General features: G+C 41.6%; 1 protein-coding gene across 20 annotated transcripts in view; it reads left to right on the plus strand.

Annotated features, from left to right (window-relative positions):
- TGFBR3 (transforming growth factor beta receptor 3) overlaps window positions 1-25,517 on the plus strand; it is a 182,572-nt gene that overhangs the window by 1,255 nt on the left and 155,800 nt on the right. For 4 of the 20 annotated variants that reach the window (XM_043520064.1, XM_043520071.1, XM_043520077.1 and 1 more), the window contains exon 2: window positions 15,748-15,864. The exons of 14 other annotated variants lie outside the window; for them this stretch is intronic. The gene's annotated coding sequence lies outside the window, so the exon portion shown is untranslated. Of the gene's footprint in view, window positions 1-10,468; window positions 10,631-15,747; window positions 15,865-25,517 lie in introns of all 20 variants that reach the window. 2 more of the 20 variants (XM_043520070.1, XM_043520076.1) reach the window with 1 other exon arrangement.

Genomic DNA, 25,517 nt, shown 5'->3' on the forward strand with positions numbered 1-25,517 from the left:
TTATCTGGGATTTGTTTACACTTCTGTGAGTAACTTAGTCACTTTGGCAGGTTTCAGAGTAGCAGCCGTGTTAGTCTGTATTCGCAAAAAGAGTCTCTAAGGTGCCACAAGTACTCCTTTTCTTTTAGTCACTTTGGGAAAGCATTTAACATAGGTAAAAAGAGGATGATAATGTCCACCACCTGGATGGGATATTTGAGCAATTCATTAATGTTTTGTAAAGAATCAAAAACCCTGTCGATGCAGGAATGTTAGACGTGCAAAGCATTGGACTTGAATAAATACTGGAACTATGAGGCAGGTAGTTTTCTTAATAAAGGCTACAAGTGTTTTAATGCAAATTCTTTTGTTTTTCAGACCCCTATGTTAAGGAAAGCTACAGAAGTTTGTAGTCAATTAGTAACTATATATAAAGACATCAAGTAAAATTCACTATGATATAAACCAGCACTTCATCATGCCAGCAGAGAATTTGGCTTATGAACTTTCTAGTATAGTATTGCAGTGTCTGATTTCACAATGTTTAGTGTATTGGAAGATAGAACAAATCCCAGTAGTATGTCATTTTAGTAGAATTTCATTGATATACTACAGAAAAAAATAGCTTTTGGTTGTTGACACATGGGGTTTACTGCTGCGTATTTTGCAGTGGAAGTACTGCAATTCAGTAACTCCAGATTTGTAAGTATTTACTACTTCTGTAAATAACAATAATCAAAGTACTGCAATGTATGCAATTAAAGGAGAGTTAAATGTAAGTAAAAAATTATTGGACCTTTCACAATTTCAGCTTCACATATAGTTGCAAAGTTATGTCACTTGAAATTGAGCAGCACTGAGGGAGGTTGTGGTGGTTCTCAAAATAGCAAAAATCCTGACTTAGTTGTTAAATAGAAGGGGTGTTTCAAGCATATGTTGAGGCATATATGTGTGCGCAGTGCCTTTTCCCACCTTTCTCTCCTTGTGTTTACTTTCTAGGGTAAACTCCATTATATTGATCAAAATTATGACATTTCTCAATGACATTAGTTCTATAAATCATTATTATTAATTCATTTTAACTTTTCTGTGCATCATTTTCTTTTCCAATAGGTGTCAGCCAATATAATTTAGCTTTACTAGGAAAAATTTGTAAAGGACTCCTGTTTCTGGCATGCAGATAGTCATTGTAATCTGTTTGATAAAATGAAAAACTTTGATTTTTTTTTTTTCCCTGTCTACTCGGAAATAAATAGTCCTGTCACCTCTGTTTGAACATATTATTTACCTTTGTGGCTGGGGCCGAGGTGTGGATGTGCGGTCAAGCTGGCTGAAACTCAAACTTGATAAGATCTTGAAAAATGCTAACTGACTGTGTAAATAGACAATTGGCTCCCTTGATTGAGGAAGTGTGCCCACTTTTGTTACTAATGTCCACAGCCTCAGGGTCTGATTAGACTAAGATGAGTTGGAAGTCTCCGATAGCGGCAATGCTCAGGATTACTTTTATGAAACACACACCTCTTAGAAGTTGAACTACCCAGTAACTACAACTAGTGCAAAATATATATACTCATTTCTTTAGTAGCACTTCTGCAAAAAGCACCTTACCTACTGAATTCCAGGTACTGATTGGTTTTAACTAGAGAATGTATAAATATATATAGAAAATGTATAAAAATATACTCAAATATATTCTCAGCAAGAACTTGCATGAAAGTTTTCATGGAAAAATGAATTCTTTAGAACAACTTTTTTTTTTTTAACCTATAAAGTGGAAGATGGTTTGGATCCTGGCTACTTGAGAGATTAACCCTGTTTCTGGAAGATACTGCAGCTTCTGAAATCAGCTGAGGTGTATGAACTAAAAACTCCTTGGTTTAATCAGGAGGGGGTTGGAGGTATATTGTTTGTTTCAATGAAGGGTCCTCAGTGCAGGGGTCTGGACTTGAGGACCTCTTGAGGTCCCTTCCAGCACTACACTTTCACAATTTCAGTTCTGGAACTTGCTTCCCTCAGTTGTTTGCTCAAACACAAATTTGCTAACCTTGAGGTCACACTTCAGAGTTTCTTTTGTCTCAGGCTTTTTCTGTAAAAGTGGGGTTTAATGGGTGATGGGAGAGTCCTAGTTGGGAGTGGGGTTCATGTTGGGCACTTGTGCTAATACATGTATTTGATTATTTAGCTTTTGGACATATATCCGGAACTTCAGATATTCATGTAATCTGACTAAAAATGTATTGGAAATGATCATGCCTTTTTCTTTTAACAAACACAACTTCAGCATTATAAGAACATAAGGACTTCCATAGTGGATTAGACCATGGTCCGTCTTTCCTAGTATCCTGTCTCTGACAGCGGCCTGTACCAGAGCTTTAGGGGAGTGTACAGAACAGGGCGATTTGGAGTGATCCGCCTCTGGTAATCAGAAGTGGAGGGTCATCCCGAGCATGGGGTTGTGACCCTGATCATCTTGGCTAATAGCCATCGATGGACCTATCCTTCATTAACTTATCCTGTTCTTTTTTGAACTCAGTTATACTTTTTGGCCATCATAACATCCCCATGGTTATAAGTTTCACAAGGTAGTTCTGCATTGTACTTTTTCCACACTTGCTCTTGTTTGTGTTGAACCTGCTGCTTATTAATTTCATCAAGTGACCCCTAGCTTTGGTATTGTGTGAAAGGGTAAATAACGCTTCTCAAATCTTCACTTTTTCCCACACCACTCCTGGTTTTATAGACTTCTGTCAGATTTCCTGTACCCCCAACCTTCCTTAGTCATCTGTTTTCTAAGATGAATAGGCCTAATCTTATTTTTCCCTTTTCCATTTCCTTGTCATACCAAAACGTCCTTTAAACATCAGTATTATCAAGTGATACCCAGCTCTGAGGAATAGTATTTGTAAGTTAAGTGCAAAGCCAGCAGGGGGAACACCAAACACTGTATTCATGTAGGCTCTTCTAACTAATTGCAATTAGTTAAATTTGGGGGTTGTAGTTTTAATAGTGTTTCACTCAAAAGTGAACTGTAGTCCACAAGTATAACATACTTTTACAATGTTAGTGCTAAAGTTGTCAGGATTTCCACTCTGTCACTAGGGAACTGTAGCTCCCTCAAAACCATTCCTACTGTTTGATTGCCATAAGATTTTTTGCTACAGAAGGGAATATTTTTAGATTTGGAAGTTCACCCTTTCATACTTAAGGGAATTGTTTATGTCCTTGACCCATTGTTTGCTTAGTTTATCAAAGGTCAAACACAAATGATTTTCCATTTTGGTCTGTACTGATCATCTTGTTGGCTCTTCTGTGCTATGAGGTACTTACTTAAAAAAAAAAAAAAGGCATTATTTTTGATGGTCATATGTATGCTGCACTCAGCCCTTACTGTTTATCAGTAGGGTGAGTGAAACTTGGTGCAGCCAACTGGCAGACTTGGAGAAAACTGAAATCAACTAGAGCTTTTAAAAATATTTTTTCTAGCACTTTATAATGTTTTATTTGATAATTTGGTTGCCAAATAAATATTTAGTTTAAATTAATTATCTAGGTGCATACAATTTATCCAGAGTGTTTAAAAAAAAAAATTCTGAGGTTGCAGATTAGAAATAGCTTTTTAGTGCATTTTGATATTGACCTTTAATTCTAAAAGATGTATGTATACAATAAATACGAGATTATTATTTCTTCCATAGCACTAATATGTATGGGAATTAATAAATGTACACAAGCATTTAACAACTTGAGTAGTATATTTATAGCTAAGCATACCTTAATCCACTAAGAAGTAGTAAAGTGGAAATTGCTTTTATTCCATAACCGTGGAAAGCCGTCACACAGAAGTGGTGATCGTCCAGTAGAGCAGCACTGTGATGGTAGCAGTTAGCTCTGTTCATAGCTAAACTGAAACAAATGAACACAACTCTGGTGGCCCTTTGGGGGATGAACATTGGAGTAGTTTCTTGGTCTATTTCCATCCCAAAATTTCTTGTTTGCTTATTTCACAGGAGTGAAAATTTCTTAAATCATCATTTGTTGTTGTAAGCAGGGTCCTTATGTTTTGCTGTATGCAAAGTCTCTGATTTGTAAAGCTCAGCAGAACAGACTTTTATAGTTCTGAGATAGAAACTTTTTAAATTGGTAAGTTGTGTTCTAGTTAATGACAGCATTTATAATAAGTGTTTGTTTTTTTTTCTTTAGGAAACTGAGATATAGCAGTATTGTTTCACATGTGCATGGTGTGACTGGTAATTTAAAAACTAATCATTTAGAATTTTTTCACTGCAATAAAAGTAAGTGTCTAACTTAAGTAATACAGGTGACCCAAGTTAGTTTTTGTGTTTGTTGTAACAGTATGTCACAAGATTGGGAGAAAATTCAACTGAGGGGACTCTCATTTTAAAAGGGTGTCTCTTTGACCTTGAAAAAGACTGGTTTAGATTCCAGGAGAATGGCTTATCTAAAGGTCATGAGCTGAAGCTGGTTAAATTTAGGACTACCATACATAGATTGATTTTGTTTTTTTTTCTGTGGGCAAAAGTAGTGGGGACTGCAGGCTGTGAAGTAATTTTTATGATGATGAGGAAAAGATGGAAATTCATTTAAAGCTTATGCTATATCTTCTTTGAAATCAGTGGGGCCTTTGTGTGCATCAAGGGCCATAAAAACTTCTGTAATGTCCAACATTCTTACCACATACCATGTATTTGCTAAAAAAGCAGGGTTTCCTTGTCAGGAGCTAGGTAGGTAGACTATCTACACTTGAAAGATGTTGCAGGTTAACCTGAGTTACTTTGTGATAAGATGCCTTGCATCCATGTGCTGGAGTTCTTGTTGCAAATCTTCTGGTGTTTTACCCTGTGATAAGAAACCCACTTGGGAAGCAGGTTTACTATTTGAGGTTTCCTAAACTGTGAGATGAGTTTACCAGCAACAGAGAGGTCTGGCTGCATCCTCATCCTGAAACAACTGTTCTGTATCTGGCAATCCTCTCCCTGGTATCCTACACTACTATGCTGGCTACCTGGATTGGCCTATCTGTTTTACCTGTGTGCTCTCTATTGCTTATGGGTCATCTTGACCAGATATAATTTCTCTGTTAAAATGTTGGCCACAGCCAGAAGAGGCACTATGTGACTACAGCTTATGGCAAATTCACACACATCAAGTAAAAAAACTGATTATCCAGCAGCCATGCCCTGTGCTTCTCATGGTCCTGTCGTGAGAATATTAGGGACATAATAAGGTCTCTGGAAGAGCTCTGCAGCTACTATGTTTAGCTGGTCCATATTTTTGACAGAGATGCCGTCACTGAATCACAGCATATTATAGACTCCATTGAGGATACACTGGCAGATGCAGATCCAGAGGGATTTATCCTAAAATCCAGGATCTCATCGACCCACTGAACCCCAATTTGGACAATGCCAGAGACCCAAAAGACCTCCGCTCAAAAAAACACAAGCAGAGGACCAACCTGAATCTTAGATGGAAGACCAGCTTGGGGAGGAGACCTCTTCCAGTAAGTAAATGTGCTGTATTACAATACAACTGTACTGGGAGATTTAAACAACTTAGATACCATCAGGATGCCACCATGTTGGGCTATCCTCCCTCCACCTCTTCAGCTTTTAATCTCCAACATGCCCAGTGTTCAAAATGGGGGCTGTGCCATAGTGTTTAAAAACTCTTTACTGTTTATTTCTCTGAAATATGCAAACACAACCACCACTCAGTCTTACCAGGTCCCACCTCCACAGCACTTACCATAGTGCTTATTGCGCCATCTTTCTCCTGTCAACAGCCCTTCCCTTCCTTCTGTTCAAGAGGGCACCATCATGTGGGTAAAACTGAGAGATTGAAAGGAAGGCACGCTTCTTGTAGCAGCAGATACATACAGGAAAGAAAAGCACTACAAACGCTTTTCTGACTCAGTTTTATTAAAGCCTTCCTTCAGCTTTGAGCAAACTTGAGTTTTTGGGTTTTTTTTTTGTTTGAGGTAAATCATCCAACTCATATTACACAGTCATTTCAAAAAGGAAAGGGATTTTAAGGCCTTCAAGTATACCCCTCTTTGGGTTACTATGGAATTGGTTTTATTTTGTGGTTCATTTTATGCTGATCCTTGGGTGTTAGAGAACGATAGTGCTTTGTTTTGGCATGCTAGCTGCACAGCGGTGCAGCTTTCTCAGTATTGCTCGTATACCTTGCATTTCCTTCTGCACAAGTTCTCAGAGCACCATCCTGGCAAGTAAAAGTATGGCACGTGGTCCTGGTTTGCACATTGCTGCTTTTTTTTTTTTTTTTTTTTTTTTTTTAAACAAAATCCTTTTCTGCCTTTTGGGAATATGCCATAGGGTAACATTCTTCAAGATAAAGAGAGGCTACCAAGGTGCTCATGCAATTACTAGCCTGCATCTAGAAAAGGAGTACTTGTGGCACCTTAGAGACTAACAAATTTATTTGAGCATAAACTTTCGTGAACTACAGCTCACTTCATCGGATGCATTCAGTGGAAAATACAGTGGGGAGATTTATATACACACACAGAGAACATGAAACAATGGATTTTTATCATGCACACAGAGAGTGATCACTTAAGATGAGCTATTACCAGCGGGGGGGGGGAGGGAGGAAGAAAACCTTTAGTGGTGATAATCAAGGTGGGCCATTTCCAGCAGTTGACAAGATTGTCTGAGGAACGGGGGGGGGGGGGAATAACATGAGGAAATAGTTTTACTTTGTGTAATTACCCATCCACTCCCAGTCTCTATTCAAGCCTAAGTTAATTGTATCCAGTTTGCAAATTAATTCCAAATCAGCAGTCTCTCGTTGGAGTCTGTTTTTGAAGCTTTTTTGTTGAAGGATAGCCACTCTCAGGTCTGTAATCGAGTGAGCGGAGAGATTGAAGTGTTCTCCGACTGGTTTTTGAATGTTATAATTCTTGACGTCTGATTTGTGTCCTTTTATTCTTTTACATAGAGACTGTCCAGTTTGACCAATGTACGTGGCAGAGGGGCATGGCTGACCCAATGGCATATATCACATTGGTAGATGCGCAGGTGAACAAGCCTCTGATAGTGTGGCTGATGTGATTAGGCCCTATGATGGTGTCCCCTGAATAGATATGTGGGCAGAGTTGGCAACGGGCTTTGTTGCAAGGATAGGTTCCTGGGTTAGTGGTTCTGTTGTGTGGTGTGTGTTTTTAGTGAGTATTTGCCATAAAAATGTATACTTTCAAATCAGCGGCACTGCGATGGGTACCTGCATGGCCCCACAGTATGCCAACGTTTTTATGGCTGGCTTAGAACAAAGCTTCTTCAGCTCTCGTCCCCTAATGCCCCTACTCTACTTGCGCTACATTGATGATATCTTCATCATTTGGACCCATGAAAAAGAAGCCCTTGAGGAATTCTACCATGATTTCAACAATTTCTATCCCACCATCAACCTCAGCCTGGACCAGTCCACACAAGAGATCCACTTCCTGGACACTACGGTGCTAATAAGCGATGGTCACATAACCACCACCCTATACCGGAAACCTACATGCCTCTAGCTTTCACCCAGATCACACCACACGATCCATTGTCTACAGCCAAGCTCTACGATACAACCACATTTGTTCCAACCCCTCAGACAGAGACAAACACCTACAAGATCTCTATCAAGCATTCTTACAACTACAATACCCACCTGCTGAAGTGAAGAAACAGATTGACAGAGCCAGGAGAGTACCCAGAAGTCACCTACTACAGAACAGGCCCAACAAAGAAAATAACAGAACGCCACTAGCCATCACCTTCAGCCCCCAACTAAAACCTCTTCAACGCATCATCAAGGATCTACAACCTATCCTGAAGGACGACCCATCCCTCTCACAGATCTTGGGAGACAGGCCAGTCCTTGCTTACAGACAGCCCCCCAACCGGAAGCAAATACTCACCAGCAACCACACAACAGAACCACTAACCCAGGAACCTATCCTTGCAACAAAGCCCGTTGCCAACTCTGCCCACATATCTATTCAGGGGACACAGTCATAGGGCCTAATCACATCAGCCACACTATCAGAGGCTCGTTCACCTGCGCATCTACCAATGTGATATATGCCATTGGGTCAGCAATGCCCCTCTGCCACGTACAAAACTGGTCAAACTGGACAGTCTCTACGTAAAAGAATAAATGGACACAAATCAGATGTCAAGAATTATAACATTGAAAAACCAGTCTGAGAACATTTCAATCTCTCAGGTCTGTAATCGAGTGACCGAAGAGTGGCTATTCTTCAACAAAAAAAACCCTTCAAAACCAGACTCCATTGAGACACTGCTGAATTGGAATTAATTTGCAAACTGGATACAATTAACTTAGGCTTGAATAGAGACTGGGATTGGATGAGTCATTACACAAAGTAAAACTATTTCCCCATGTTTATCCCCCCCACCCCCCACTGTTCCTCAGATGTTCTTGTCAACTGCTGGAAATGGCCCACCTTGATTATCACTACAAAAGGTTTCAAAACCCACCCCCCCCTGCTCTCCTGCTGGTAATAGCTCACCTTAAGTGATCACTCTGGTTACAGTGTGTATGGTAACATCCATTGTTTCATGTGTTCTCTCTCTCTCTCTCTCTCTCTCTCTCTCTCTCTCTAAATCTCCCCACTGTATTTTCCACTGAATGCATCCAATGAAGTGAGCTGTAGCTCACGAAAGCTTATGCTCAGATAAATTTGTTAGTCTCTAAGGTGCCACAAGTCCTCCTTTTCTTTTTGCGAATACAGACTAACACGGCTGCTACTCTGTAGCCTGCATCTGCTGCTCTCCCTCACCGTCCCCAAACTCAATCCCCAGCCTGCAGAGGTACACATGCAACTAATGGCCTCTCCCTGCTGGCCCATGTTCCTCTCTGCCCTGCCACTGGCATCCTGCATAGGTGCACATGCAAGTAGTAAACTTCCCTCCAGGTGACCCAACCCATCCTCCAACCACCCCTCATCCCCACAGGCCCAGCAGCCCTACACAAACAGGGAAGAATGTCTGTCTGCAAACATCTTACCATCTCCAAGCTCACTGAAGACTGGGGAGAGTCTTTGGGAAAGGGATTCCAAAATCAGGAAAAAGCAACATTTTATCACTGTTGGCATAGAGAGTACAATTTGGACAATAACTCACTTTCCCCTCTTTCCCTCCATAGCACCTAACACGTTGGCATGACCATGGACAGGGGTACTATCAGTGAGTGAACACCTGTCCAATCTATATATGAAAAGAAAGAGGACAAGGGTTGACATGTTTACCAACCTGTGTGTGTGTGTGTGTGGACAGAGAAATGGAGGGAAGGTTTTCTTAAGCATGATGGAGGAGAAAAAGGACAGGGCACTGGCTAGTACTTCACAGGCACAGTTGCTGAGGATCATGGAGAGGCAAACAACCTTAATGGAGAACATAGTGACATTATACTGAAGGACACCACCCCAACCTACCCGTGTTCTGCAGCCCTCTCCCTCAGAACTCTGTATACCAGGATACACCCTTCACTTCAACTTCAAGGAATATTTTCTCAAAATTCCGTGCCCCCAGGTGACCTGGAGAACAGTGCATAATGGGAGAACCCCCTTCACTCTCTCATTCAAAAGACTCTGGTCCTTCTACCACTGTTCCAACCCCAAGATGCAGAGAACATTTCTGACGCAACCCCCAAAACATACACAAATCTGTGACCACAAAAGCACTAATTTGAATGCATGCTGAACTTTTTATTAATTTTTTGCACTGGGTTTAACTTTGTGTTCTTACGTATGTTCAATAACATCTTTTATTAAATGTTCAACTTGGTGTGGTTATTTAATTATTGAAAATGGCATGGTTTTGTTTGAAAATTTCAGGAGAGCCTTGCACAATAAGTAAAATACCCACTTGTGCTATAAAAGACACCCCTGAAGGATAACCTCCTCACATGAAGCTTGTTAAAATCCTCATACCACTCCATAAAGCTTAACACCTGTGTATGATAAAAAATCACGATAAATGCCGTATACAAAAGTACATACGTTCACTAGTTTGCCTAAGCCTCAGGAGCATAATGCATCCCTGACTCCTGTCCCTGATCAGTTGCAGCATTTCATATAGGCTGCCTCTCTGGCTTTTCAAAATGTTCAGCAAGCCTTCCCACCTTGTCCTCCCATCTTCTGGAAAGACTCTCCCATTCCTCCGACATACGTTGTGCAAACACAGCCAGCAGCTATCGCATGAGGCAGATATTGATCAACCACCAGCCTCAGCATCAGGCACCTTCATCTATCTTTCCGTCTTCCAAATGAACGCTCCACTGCCATTCTGCAGCTGCCCAGGGTATAGTTAAATGAGTCCTTTCAGCTATTCAGGTGCCCAGTTTCATAAGCAAGGGAAGCAGAGTTGACTGGAGGAATGTCAACATCATCCGTGTCCACAGATAATAGGAGCAGAAGCTCCATTTCTCATTACAGAAAACAGCCCAGAAATTCTAAAGATCATGGTATCATGAACCTTTTCAGCCCAGCCCACATATTATTGGTGAATCTGCCACAGTGATCAACCAGACCAGGAGCATCGTGGAGAAACGGCTCTTTCTGTTGATGAAGCCTGAGGCCTGCTTGGGAGATGGGTGGGTAAAGAATGGGCACATGAGTCCTTTTAATGGTTGTAGTACAATTTGGGAACCCCAGCTGTGCAAGTCCCTCAATAGCATTGTATGCATTGCCTAGTCATATTATCTGGGGGAACAGCACTTCCTTAATAGCAGGCCACAACTCCATTACAGCTGCCCTAATGGTTGATCTACCAGCACCAAACTGGTTAGATACTCACTGGTAGAAATTAGAGGGTTATGAGCTTCCAGATAACAATGGTCACGTGCGTATCTACACTGAGGGGAACTCTCATGTAGTTGTTCCGCAGCTGCAGCTCCAGGGTGAGCTCTGCATAGGGTTTCTAAGAAGGTGGCCTTTGTCATCCTGAAATTCAGCCACCATTGCTGGTCATGCCAGTCTGTATCACTATCATGTCCCACCAGTCAGTGCTTGTTGGCTGAGCCCATAAGCAGTGGTCTGCACTGTGAATTGAGAAAAATCCAAGAATGTACAGAGCCTATTGGCAGATCATTGCACTATGGGCTGTCTGCCTAGAATGCTGAGCACTTATTTTGAAACAATTCAGGGCCATGTAGAAGTACTGATCCCAAAAGGAGATAGTTTAACTGGGGATAACAATGCATTGTGGATGCACTGCTCACGCAACAACTTATCTGTGTTTAAGTGATTCAGAACAACAAAACCCACAACAACTTTCAAATGCAGCCACGCTCTGTTTTGAATCTTTAAATTTACAGAAGCATTGGTTATACTAGGGATAAATTTGGTCCAATGTACTTGAGAATGATGGTAGTATGGTATTAACAATAGTCTTAAAATACCTTGTATTTTAGTTATGACAGGTTAGTCAAATTTTGTTACGATTTACAAAATTGCTATTCTGAGTTCTTGGGAAGGCTTCTCTTTGGTATGACTGCTACAGTTGTTCACATCTCCCCCATATGCCGCTTGTACTGTGAGCTAAGGAAGTCTCTAGAGGTCAGTAGGGATCAGTTCTTCTTAAGGGTCCTGAGCAGTAGTGGAGCCACAGTTGATATAACTTGTTCTTTTTCCCTTACCACCACCTTGAGTAGGGAGATATACCCAGTATATCCCAATAGTCATAGATCCAGTGGCCTTGCTTCACCCACCAAAAGTTCACTAGGGTGTTAAGGTTCCCTCCTGAGCCAGGCTCCATGGGTTATAAGATTTGCATACCATTTGTGTAGGCTCACAGACTTCTTGTAGTCTTCTCACCTCACTCCCTCCGATCCTTGCACTCATAACTAATTATATGCTTTTTGGAGCTTTTTTCAGCCCTTATGGATAAATGAGGTGTGTGGTAGTTTTTTTTTTTTTTTTTTTTTTTTTAAATTTTGATTTGGCGATTGAAAGTCTTCCCTTTTTCCTGAAAAACCCCAAGTGTTTTAACAAGTTGTAGTTGAATTGAAATATATGGATTGTAAATTCAGAGTGGCATGTGCAGGTGATGCACAAAAATTTGTGTGCCAAATACTCTTGCACACTGTTTTGGAACATGCCATTATTTTCCTATATTCATTTTTTAAGAACAAATATCTCACTTCAACTTAAATGTGCTTTTCTGCATAATAAATAGATTACAATGATTATCTGGCAGACAATGTGTGGGAGAATAGATGACGCCTACTCAAAGGGAAGCACCTTTTGACTCATTGTTTTACCAATGTTGCACTATAAGGTCTTCCCCACATATGTGGGAGAAGTTTCCTAACTTATAAATGTGCTTCTGAAGATTTAGAGACTGATTACTGACTGATGAATATCTTAATGGGATTTTTGCTTAGTAGCTTTAGGAGATAAACTGTTATGTTTTCCTTCTAAAGTATGTATTTTAGTGAGTAAAATTCAATAAATGCTGCTCCAGAGTGAAATTTTTATCTCTTATTGCTCTTATAAACATTTTAGTGCATCTTTTTGCCATTTTTTACATAACTGTTTCCTGTTATTTTAACCCATTAATCACTTTTAACTTCCTATTGCAAATGACCATGGGGAAGCTTGTTTGTAAAAACTTTGCCCGCTTTTTCCCATTCAGGGGATTCTTTGTGTGCAAACTTGCAGACGATCATTATTTTACTTCCTTAAGGGAACATGACTCCTACCCCAGATTTAAATCTGCCAAAGATTAATACAGTTTGTTTTATGATAGGGAGTTCTCCCATTAGGGCTTGTTTTAGATAATCTTTTGCTATGTATGAAAAAAACAGTTGCATCAATGATTTGTAAGAGTGCCTTCGATGAGATCTGTTACCTAGACAAGACCAGGGTGGAGGGAGGTAAGGTTCCATCATGCTGTGATTCTGCTATGACTGGCCATAAGAAGATGATGCCTTATCCAGGGTTACAGCAAGGGTTCTTGATATCTATGTTTGAGCGATTATCATTTTGGCTTAGGTGTGCAGTTAGGGATTCAGCCAAATAAAACCAAGATTAATGGTATTTGTGTGAGATAGTTGGCAAGCATATTTGTAGAGAGTAAGATACTCTAATGCCAGGAAACTTATTCTGTTTCCAATTAGAAACCATGAAAATAAGGTGATTAGGCCAAAGAAACTTAACTTTTGAAGGGGAAGGGTTGTATAGACCTATTCCTTAGGGCCTGCTAATCTTTTCTAATGGTTTCTAGGTCTGTCCTGCAGATCTCTGTGCTGTAGTTACTGTGGGTTTTTTGTTTTTCTTAAGCACTTTTGAAAATTTTACCCTAAATTTGGAGCCTAAGTCCCATTTTCAAAAATGATTTAGGCTCCTATTGACTTGCAATGGAATTTGGCCTCCTAGCCTCCCACTGACTTTCAATGAGACTTAAGTTATTTTTGAAAATGGGACTTAGGCTCTTATGTCACTTTGATACTTTTGAAAATGTTACCCTCAGTCTTATATATGCCATCAGATGTTTTTGCTCAGAGGATTTTCCCCTTCCACCTGGGAGAACCCCCATACCTGAATCCTATAAGGAGTTACCTTCATGGCCTCCCTGATTCTCTCTTAGAGACGTCTCAAGTGCTTGTTCCATGTGCATTGTCCCTTAGTTCCTGTAACAAAGAAACCCTGCCCTTACCCTAGAAAGAGCTGCCCCCCAGCTCGCTCTTTAGAAAAAAATCTCTATAACCTACAAGAAGATGGTTTCTCTTCTATCTTCTTCCAGTTTATTCTTTTGGATTCAGGACCTATCCTGCAGTGGTGGTTCAGACACCACAGTGTCTGGTTTAATGATTTTGCTTTTCTGATGTAAACTCAACAATTAAAGTGAGTTGACAGCAAATCCTGTGTAGACTGAAGGGAAACTTGAGTGTAGATTGAGACTGAGAATGGCTGTCTTTGATCCTAGCCTGACCTTTGTGCCAAATGTGTGCAAAATTCATGCTGTGGTGCAAGTCTGATTTGCTGCTATCAGGGCCTTGCAAACAAAAAGGGTGAAATTGTCTTAATTCTTTCAGGGACCGATTGTGCATGTTTTGTAGCTTCCTGTAATTTGACAGAACACATTGTAAAACATTCGTGTACAAATAAACAAACAAAATGTTAAAACAAAAGCAATCTGGAATAGAGGGGGCACAGTTTTTTAAGTGGCATAAAGCCTCTTCCCTTGGCCCTGTTCCAGTTCCCATAGCCTTTAACTGTGACTTGTTGAAATGTCCCATTACAAGCACAGCAGCATATGAACTGCTAGGCATCAGAATAACTTTTTCCCTGGGCTTTTGCTATGTCAGGATATTTAGTTTTATTACTCTCCTTATTCCCTGGAAATGAAACTGCTTTGGTGTTTATAAAGCAGAATCAGTCTCCTTAATAGTTTATGAATAAGTTACTGTTTAAGTTCTGCACAGTTTTAGATGTAGACATGAAAATGATTGATGTGCATTTTGAATCCCACAATAATATTTGCTAATACAGTTAGTCTGCCTTCCAGCCTGTACATATGCAAATATACAGTATTAAGAGAATAAGTGTCATCAAGTTTTAAAAAAAGACATATCTTGAAAAATGGATGTTTAATAGGATTGGGGTTATAATATTTCTCTTTCAAAAACCATGTTTCACTTTGTGTACAACTTGTATAACTGAATCTAGCATCTAAATTGGGCTTGGGCATATTTGATTACAAACCATTGGCTTTTTATTTGTCCAGTGGAATGCACATTTTTATTGTACAGAGAACCAATGGGAATGTGGTTAAATAAGTAAAATGGTTGCCATGTTTAAAACAAAAAAATGAAAAAGCTTTGGCTTTGAAGGGCTTTCTTGGATGTCCTAGAAACTTGGGTTCGTGTTGCTATGGCAAAACAACACAGGGACAAATCCTGCTTGCTTCTCCTGAGTAGTTCCCATTGAAGTCCATGATGAAGGTGAGTAGGATTTGGCTCACATTGGTAACCAAAGTGTTTATGAACTGTTGCAACATGATGGGAGAGTACTGTGGTGTGGTATTTTACCTTTTGAGGATAACAGACTCCGGCTGTGAGCATGGAAGGAAGACCGCATGAAAGAGAGCCTGTTGTGACAAGGAAAAGAGGAAGTGGAAGCTATTCTTCAGCCAGTGAAGGAAAAGTCTACATGGGGAAGATGATAGTGGAGATGGATTTAAAGCAAAGCCAGGACATGCATACAAAGGGGAGGATATAATTAAACAGATGGTGACATTTGGAGAAAGGGTTTGGAGGAACAGAAATAAAAAGTAAAATTAGAGCGTTTAGGACCTGGTTGAACAATGAGTATGTCCAGCTCCTATGCAATGCAAGTCCAAAATAGGAAATGGAGCACCCCAGAATTTTTTTGTGGCCTTATGCAGACATATTTATTACTGTGCTTGGCCTTAGGGAGAAGTAGCTTAAAGAATTAGAAGAAGAAGAAAAGGAGATAGGAGTAAAGATGTAGGGAGAAAAGTTGCTAATGGGAATACGATGCAATAGTCATTTAGCTAAAAATACAGAAGTAGACCAAGTAAAAGTGTGCTTGGGTATTCAATATGCAGAGGTTGGCAGTCTCTGACAGTGAGAACAGGAAGCCGCCTATGAGAAAGACATCTTTAAGTAAAGACATTGTCTGAAGCAGGATGCTTTAACTTCTGAAAACCCTGAGCAAGTTTTAGTATAAAAACTGACTTTCTCACACAGCCTTTATGCTGATGCAGAAGAAGATAGTTTTAAAGACTCGTGTGAGAAGACTGGAAGTTCTGGGGAAATTTGATTTTTAGATACTTACAAAGAAACAAATATGAAGCAAATGTAAAGGTAGGGAAATTGTTGAGATATTGTAGTGAACTGTCTTTTATGTGTGTGTTTACTACTTTGTTCTAGCAGGATGGCATCAGATTCTCTCAGCTGTCTGCCACAGACTGTGCTAGCAGATAACAGATTCTTTAAGAGGTAGTGAGAGTTGAGCTTTTGGAGGGAGGAGGATCTGAGATCTGTCCCTGCTGTTACCATGTGGTTCAGAACAGCCATAGTGTTCAGCATAGTGACAACCATCTAGGAACTTCATGTTTGTTTTTTGTTTTTTGTTTTGGTTTTTTTTACATTGTGTTTGCTATTTGTATTGTTACATAGATTCAATTTTTCATATATCAAAAAACACAAGTTTACTTAATGTTTCTAAGATACAAATTAAAACTCAGCAGTTAATTCAGTCTCTCTGCCCTGTAATAGTCTTCATCATTGTATAGGTTTCAGAGTCTCTCTAGCTCCATTAACATGTAGAATACATGTTTTTCTTGACTTGAATAGGTGGTGATTATTGTTTTTTGTCCTCTTAAACCTGATCCTTGTCTGTGGTCATTAGGCATTTCTTCTTCATTGGGACCACAGACCTAAATTAAGAGGATCCTCTTGTCTGTGCCTTCTTGTCTGAAAAATCCTCAGTGGACTGGGCTCTAGATGCTGTTCCTTGGCGCACTCTCTTATAGTTGGAAGGTTGTCTCACATCTCTGGGATGGTGTGCATGAAATCCTCACAAGTAACACAAGATTTATTAAGAATAAGCAGAGACAATTTAATTCAAACAAGTAAATAGCATGCATAATGTATCTAGTTTTATACTCTGCTTAACTAATCTAGGTGTATTCCCTTTGTGTCATTTTAGGAAAATAGCAAGATTTTTTTTTCTGCACTATGTCTTTTTTGAGGTCTAGTTGGTCTCTGAGACCCTTTTTGGCAGCCAGTGTTGGAGATGCAAATTCTGCTCTTGGATGTTTCATGTCATCCTCTCTCACTCTTCCTCACCTGGGATCCTTCAGTTATCACAGTTTTTGATTTGCTCTCCTGTGACCTTCCTCACAAAAGTAGTTATCCAGGTGTACCTTTGTGGGGATGAGTCTCTTGGAAATGTCTCTTGTCTCAACTCCATTTGCTACTGTAGTTGAACAGTTTAGGTTCCTGTTTTTCTGTACATTTTTCACATCTTAATTCAAAGCAGTCATCCCTCCCACTTAGTGGGCTGTCTGTTCTTTGTGCTAACCACCAGACTTTCACATGTTAATTTTGCTGACAGTAGCTTTCAACCTACAGCTGAATTCCTTTGTTTTGTGTTAGTTTAAACAGAAAGGACTCATCATTTTAAAAGTAATTTTCTCACTATTCATTCTGTTCTATAACAAATATGGATTTGCTATGAGTCACATCATACACGCATTTAACTTACGTGAATTCAACTATATGTGCTTGTCCAAAAAAAAAAAAAAGAAAAAGAAAAGTGCAGACGATTCCGCCCACCATTCCACTCAATGAGCATATGCCTCGGAGTGAGCATGAGATGGAGGGAGACATGAATCTGCTGTTCCCTCAGTCGGTCTCAGTGTGAGCATCTTGCCGCGCTGAGTGTGATTCTAGTATTTAAAAATACTGTACGTATTTTTCATACAACATGGCCCCTAAATGCAAGCCAACTACTTCATCTGGTGCTCAACTGTGATCTGTTCCAACGCTAGAGGAAAAACTGGCTGTGTTGGACTTATTGAGAGACGATATGTCGGTCTCCAACTTGGCGCATAAATATGGCCGCAACGAATCTAGCATCCGTGCCATCAAGATTCGAGAGAGAGAAATTCGTCAAGCCGTGGCATCAAGTGCTCCAATAACTGCTAAGGTGACGAGCCAGGTATGTGATAAGACTTTAGTGAAGACTTAAGGATTTAACTTATGGCTGGAAGACATGAACTGTAAACATGTGCCTATCAATGGCAACATGTTGTGAGAAAAGGCTCTTAGTCTCTCTGAGCTGTTCAAACCTCCTGCCAAAGAGGGACAGCTTTCTGATGAGAAGAAATTCAAAGCTAGCCAAGGTTGGCTTAACAGTTTTTTAGGAACCACTTCAACCTCAAAAACGTGCAGACTACTGGTGAAGCTGCATCTGCGAATGAAGAGGCAGCAAAAGCCTACCCCGAACAATTAAAGAAAATCGGAGAAGAAAAGGGCTATCTTCCAGAACAAGTTTTTAATGCTGACGAGACAGTGCTCTTCTGGGGAAGAAAAAAAAAATGCCCAATCGCACTTACACTTTGAAATCAGAAAGACAAGCCCCTGGCTTCAAAGCAGCTAAAAACTGTGTGACTGTGTGTTCTGGCAATGCGTCTGGGAATTTAATAAAGCCGGGCTTACTCTATAGGGCTGCAAATCCCCGTGTCCTAAAATGCAAGAACAAAAATCTCCTGCCTGTGTTCTGGCAATCAAATAAAAAGGCTTGGGTGACGGCCGCATTATTTCTGGATTGGTTTCACAAGTGTTTCATTCCGGAGGTCAAGTGGTACCTTAAAGAGAAGAGAAAGGACTTGACTTTAAAGCGTTGCTAATCGTAGACAATACTCCTGGACACCCTGCGGCACTCTGATTTGCACATAACATTGAAGTAGTCTTTCTCCCCCCGCCCCCCAATACCACCTCCATCTTCCAACCTCTTGACCAAGGCATGATTCGCTTTTTCAAGGCCACGTACACGAGGCTTACGTTCTCATGGATAGATAGCACTATGGATGCTGATCCCAATCTTAATGTGATGGGGTGTTTGGAATTCCTTCAGCATTGCCAATTACATCCATTATCAAGCCTGAAACAGTCAATGCATGTTGGCGAAACCTATGGAAAGAATGTGTGAAAAGTTTTAAGGGTTTTCCGACCATTGACAAAGAAGTGAAACACATGTTCAGGTGGCCAGGCAAGTGAGTGATGATGGCTTCGTCAACATCCTTGAGGAAGAAATTGAAGAATGAATTGAGCCATAGAGAAACACTGACTGACGAAGAGTTAGAGGAACTGATAAAATCGTCTACAGAAGACTAAGATGATGACTAACAGGAAGAGCCAGCAAGTTGGAATCTTCATAAATTTTGCTGAAGTGTTCCAAGCAGCGAAACGCTTGAATGATTTAATTTCTGAATATGATCCCTCTGTGGAACGAAGCCTCAAAATCACATGTAGTATTACGGACGATTTGAGACCATATCAAGAAATGTTTGAGCAGCTCAAGAGACAACAGCGACAGTTGCCGATCACCATGTTTTTCAAGGAAAAACAACCAGCAGCAGATGAGCCTACGCAATCAACTTCTCGAGCTGAACCAGAGCCCAAGCTGGTTATAATGTAAAATTATATTTTGTATATGTACTCTTTTTATTATATACTATATATTACTGTACAGGGTTGGGTACACAAAACCATGTACAGTATACTGTACTTTATGGGTGATTTAAGGAATTTTCAAGGGTAATTTTGACTATACGTGATTTTCGCCTTATGCACTGACTTTAGAACCTAACCCCCGTGTAAAATGCTACTCCACTGTGTTGACAAATAACACCAGTCTGTCACAGACTTCCAAAAGGATTTGTGTATCCAAATCTCATTAAACATACTGAGCCAAATGTATCCCTGGTATAACTCTTTTCAAGTGTTTCTCCATTTTATGATCTCCTTTCATAAGATGCTTGTGCTAGATGATGATGTTATCCTTTCAGTTCCAGAAAATAGTGTTTCATTTTTTTCATAAATATCTTCCAACTTACCTCTTTAGTAGGCATCAGAGCTGTTTTTAACCAGGTTAAACTAGCACACCTGGAAATCCATGAGATGGTCTATAGTAGAAAAGCCTTCTGGTATTGGCAATTTGATGTCTTTGTATAGCTTCTTTTCTTCCCTTCCTCCTGTTTTTCATAAAGAGTTGTGAATGGCCTTAACCTATGTAACATACTCTGAAAGCTATTTATCACTAACATGTACCTAAATCTCTGAGGTAAAGATAATGCATTTGCAACATTGTCCTATATAATTTCTTCAATGTTTTAGATTGTTGTAATTTTTAAAGATGTATATTCACTCATCAGGGTGTAGCCTAGTGTATGCTTGGGTATTGGTATTTTTCACTTCTCTACAGCCCTTAATTGTGCTGTTTCACTCGGATTGCTTTAAATCAGAAATCTATGTAGGAGGGAAATTGGGTATAGTTTAAATCAGATTCCTGAAAATTGCAGTCAAGTTATCAGTTTAAGGCAGGGCCTATGAGTCGTTTTATATTAGCTCTCAGTTGCCCAAAATTTGTTGTACATAACCCTCGTTCTTTATTTCTGTACATCTGAGAAAGAAACCAATTATTTTCTAACAAATCTTCAATTCTGAGAGCCCTTTCTTAGTGCAATTCAGACTGATTTAGCCTTAATCTCCAGAATTCATGCTCTGTGAGCTGGTGGGCTCAAGCAGGAGAGTAGAGGTCTAGGGCTTTCTGTTTCCCCCTCAGCTCCAGTGGGTACCCAGAAATCTTTATGGATCTGCAGGTTGGGGCAGGGGTACAACCTCTTGTCTCTTCACTGGGGGAAACTGTGTGCCTTCCCCTCCCTCCAAGAATGCTGTGGAAACCGAATTAACACTCATTTACACACACCTACATTGGTAGTCTCTATGATTTAAAAGAAGGGTGGGGGCCTTAAATAACAAGGACCAATGTAGCTTTATCTTCTCTCTCTGCGCACACTACTTCTGTGTATTATAAAAATGTTATTGTTGGGTTATACACTTATGTTAATGAAAGAATGATCTAATCAATGCTTAGGAATTTCTTATTTATTGTATTATTGAATATGCTCTATTTAGCTCTTCTGTTTCTAGTTTCTCTCTTTTCTGGTTTTTCTTTTGTTCATTGTTTGTGAAATGGCTATGTACATCAAATTCAAGTTTGAGTGCTTATTTCATAGACTGTTTGCATATATGACATCTTGTAGCACATTTTGATGGTCTCTTTATAACTAGCTTTGCCTAAAAACTTTGAATTTACTGTATATGATTATTTGTCTTTGCAACTACACTAAAAAGTTGAGTTAGAAACCAAATACTTTTACTGAACGGATTTAGCTTTCTCTGCATCCAGAGAAATAGCAGCAAATGGTTTCAGTTTCTTTCTGACTTCTGAGACGATGATCAAGATCTGACACAAATCTTCATGACTTGCCTTTTGGCATTAAGCCCACGCGATATGGGTCCTTTTGTAGTCAAAATTTCTGTCGTGATTGTTCAGCATGCTTGTCAACACTTTATTGTCTTTGATTAATAAAATCAAAAGGTTGGCCTTAACTTACCATGGAGTTTAGGATCTTTCTTGGGTTTGAGGATTAATGATATGACTGCTTCTTACACTCTATATGGGGGGATGACACTGGAATTTAGTTTCAGGACCAGTAGCTTTTATAAGCCTTATAAAATTCTCCAGGAAAGCAGTCATCTTCTAGAGGTTTCCTTTCTTTAAATTTTTCATTGTCTCCACTACTGTATTTATTTATTCTCCAGAATTATTCTCCTGAATTGGCGATCCTCTATTTATTTATTTATTTCAAATTTTGAGAAGGATTCTTAAGTTGCTCTGGTTTGTAGTTTTTAAGGACAATCGCTGGTAGCTTGGGACATTACAACCAACCCGTGTAATATTTCTGAGGATACAAATGCATGTAGCATGCTGTCACTTCAGACATGCAACATACATGATGCATGAAGGCACTTCTTGTCCACAGTTAGGACCAAAAAAAAAAAATTCTGTAGTGAACAATGGTGGGAATAATATACTCATGCCAGAAATCTTACCTCCTTAAATATGATGGTTTCCTATAAACCAGGGCACCTCGGTGCCCTGAAATCAGCACTGATGCAGAGGGGGATGCAGCACTAAGGAAGGGCGCTGGTTTTATAGTGGCCAAATCAGGCTTCAGATTGCTTACAGAAGGCTCCTTTTCTATAGGGCCCTGAGACAGAGGTACTTAATTCTGTGCAGAAGGTGGGGGGCAAATAGTCATAGATTCTAAGGCCAGAAGGGAGCATTATGACAGCCTAGACCAGGGGTGGGCAAACTATGGCCCGGGGGCCACATCCAGCCCTTTAGAGATTTTAATCCAACCCTCAAACTCCCGCTGGGGAGCATGGTCCATGGCTTTCCCCACTCCAGCGCTCCAGCCGGGGAGCGGGGTCAGGGGCTTGCCCTGCTCCATGTGGCTCCTAGAAGCGGCTGCATGTCCCCCCTCTGGCTCCTACATGTAGAGGCAGCCAGGGGGTTCCGAACACTGCCTCTGCCCCAAGCACTGCCTCCGCAGCTCCCATTGCCTGGGAACCACGGCCAATGGGAGCTGCAGGGGCTATGCCTGCGCACGGGGCAGCGCGCAGAGCTGCTTGACCGCATCTCAGTGTAGGAGCCAGCAGGGGGACATGCTGCTACTTCTTGAGCCGCTTGAGGTAAGCGCCACCCAGAGCATGCAGCCCTGACCCCTCTCCCGTGCCCCAACCCTCTTCCACAGCCCTGATCCCCCTTCCACCCTCCCAACCCCTCAGTCCCAGCCCGGAACACCCTCCAAACCCTCCAGCCCCTCATCCCCAGCCCCACTCAGAGCCTCCACACCCAACTGGAGCCATACCCCAATCTCCTGCCCCAGCCCCGAGCCTCCTCCCCCCCCCCCACCCAAACTCCTCACTTCTGGCCCTGCCCCAGAGCCCTCACCCCCTCCCACACCCCAACCCTCAATTTCGTGAGCATTCATGGCCCGCCTTACAACTTCCATACCCAGATGTGGCCCTCCGGTCAAAAAGTTTGCCCGCCTCTGGTCTAGACTGGCCTCCAGAATTTCCCCCAAAATAATGTTTAGAGCATATATTTTAGAAAAATACCAATCTAGATTTAAAAATGGTCAGTGATGGAGAATCCACCATGAGCCCTGGTAAATTGTTCCAATATTTAGTGACACTCATTAATGTATGCCTTATTTCCAGTCTGCATTTGTTTACAGGCAGTGGAACTTCTGCTGCACAGTCTTCTTCCTTCTCTATTCTATGGGACCCTCAGAGGGGTCTCTTCGGTGTCAAGATCTAGTAAGGGGAAAGGGTGGGAACTTAAGTATAAGGCTGTTGGGCCATGTGCTGCATTGTTTGCCTCTCAACAGCCCTGCAGTGATTAGAATACAGCTTTCAATACAGCTCCATTTGCATGAAGGGAACTCTCCCTTCCTCTATCAAAGAGGGATCTGTGGGACAGCTGTGATCAGTGGAGGCCCTACTAGCTCTATAGGAATCACAGAACCAGAAAGGGAATGGAGGGATTGTTTGGGGTCCACTCCAGAGTCAGTGTGGCAGAATGGAATCTCTGCATTGATGGTTCTTGCTAGAGAGTAACTTCAGCTCATTCTGCAGAGGGCAAACCCTGTCACCTCAGAATGATTTTGGAGAAATGTTGCAAGGAAGTTCTCGGAATCTTCCTCTCACTCACAAAACCTCTGTAGGAAGGGGTGATGTATGACCATATTTGCACTTTGTAGGCTGTCAGTGGTCACAGAATCATCCATAATAACCCTATGGTCAGGGTGCAGATCACATGGTGGGGTGCCTGAGTTTGCCTGATACTATTTTGAGTCTACTTTCAGGTGAGCAAGTACATTTTAAGTGGTTGTAATCTTTCTTCAGTTTGGAATTCTCTGTCAGCTCAGCTCTGTTCTATCACCCAGTTTGTGGGGGTTATTTTTAAGACCTTATATTGCTTTATAACAATCTATTGTTGGTTGCTGAGGCATCTTCTGTCATTTTGTGTTTGAGAAGGCTGGTAGTGGAAATAAAATATATTTGCTTTATTTGATTGAATGTTATCAGTGTTCCAGTTCCCTGCTTGCTGACTTCAGATTCTTAGGTCTGGTCTTCGCTACGAGGTTAGGTCGAATTTAGCTGCGTTAGGTTGATTTTATAAACAATGTGGCTACACAACCAACCCCTTCCACTGCCTTAAAGGGCTCTTAAAATTGACTGCTGTGCTACTCCCCGATGAGGGGAGTAGCGCTAAAATCGACCTTCCTGGGTCGAGTTTGGGGTAGTGCCGACACAGCGCTGTCTAATTCGATGATGTTGGCCTCCAGGAGCCATCCCAGATCATAGGCACTGACTTCCCCTCTGCCCTATGGGTGCTTGACGCCCGTCCCGGCCTTGCCCCTGCCCCCTTCTCTTCTCACCCCCCCCATTCCACCCCTTCCCCACAGTCCCTGCTCCACCCCACCTTTTCCCACCCCGGCCCCGCCCCTTTTCTGCTCCCATTCCACCCCCTCCCCCCAAATCCCTGCCCCGCCCTGTCTCTTTTCCAACTCCTCCCCTGAGCGCGCGGCGTCCCCGCTGCTCCCCCTCCGTCATGGAAAGTCCTAAGCACCGCCAAACATCTGTTAGGTGGCAGAAAGCACTGGGAGAGTGGGGGAGCAGCAGGGACATGGCGCATTGGGGGTGAGGAGCAGGAGGGGGGAGCTTTCTACCACCATTCTGCACTTGCTCAGCCTATCGTTGAACTGCTCCTTAATGCTGTCCAGGCTGCCTGTGTACGGCTTCATGAGCCATGAGAGCAGGGGGCAGGCTGGGTCCCCAAGGATAACTATAGGCATTTCAACATCCCCAATGGTTATTTTCTGGTCTGGGAAGAAAGTCCCTTCCTGTAGCTTTTGAAACAGACCAGAGTTCCTGAAGATGCGAGCGTCATGTACCTTTCCCAGCCGTCCCACGTTGATGTTGGTGAAACATCTCTTGTGATCCACCAGTGCTTGCAGCACCATTGAGAAGTACCCCATGCAATTTATGTACTGTTTGGCAAGGTGGTCCGGTGCCAAGATCAGAATATGCGCTCTGTCTTTTGCCCCACCACAATTAGGGAACCCCATTGCAGCAAAGCTATCCACTATGACCTGCACACTTCCCAGAGTCACTAACCTTGTTAGCAGAAGGTTATTGATTGCCTTGGCTACTTGGATCACAGCAGCCCGCATGGTAGATTTGCCCACTCCGAATTGATTCCTAACTGACTGGTAGGAGTCAGACGTTGCAAGCTTCCACAGAGCTATCCCACTCGCTTCTCAACTATCAGGGCAGGTCTCATCTTGATATTCCTGCACTTCAGAGCAGTGGGAAAGCAACTCACAAAGTTCCATGAAAGTGGCCTTACGCCCTCAAAAGTTGTGCAGCCACTGGGAATCATCCCATACCCACCATACTATGCGGTCCCACCAGTCAGTGCTTGTTTGCCGGGCCCAGAATCGGCGTTCCACTGTATCAACCCACCCCACTTCTGCCATGATATCCTAATTGTCACAGCCCATGCTTTCAGGAATGTCTGTGTCTATGTCCTCCTCGCAATCTTCCTCGTGCTGGCGGCTCCTAGCCAGGCTCTGCACATACTGCAGGATAATGTGCAAGGTATTTACAATGCTCACAATGGCAGTGCGCAGCTGAGCGGGCTCCATGCTTGCCATACTATGACATCTGCATGGATAACCCAGGAAAAAAGGCGTAAAATGATTGTTTGCCGTTGCTTTCAAGGAGGGAGGGAAGAGTGGAAGGGAGACTGATGACATGTACCCCAAACCACCCGCAACAATGTTTTTGCCCCATCAGGCATTGGGAACTTA

The sequence above is a fragment of the Dermochelys coriacea genome, chromosome 8, assembly GCF_009764565.3.
Source record: "Dermochelys coriacea isolate rDerCor1 chromosome 8, rDerCor1.pri.v4, whole genome shotgun sequence".
Taxonomy (NCBI): Eukaryota; Metazoa; Chordata; order Testudines; family Dermochelyidae; genus Dermochelys; species Dermochelys coriacea.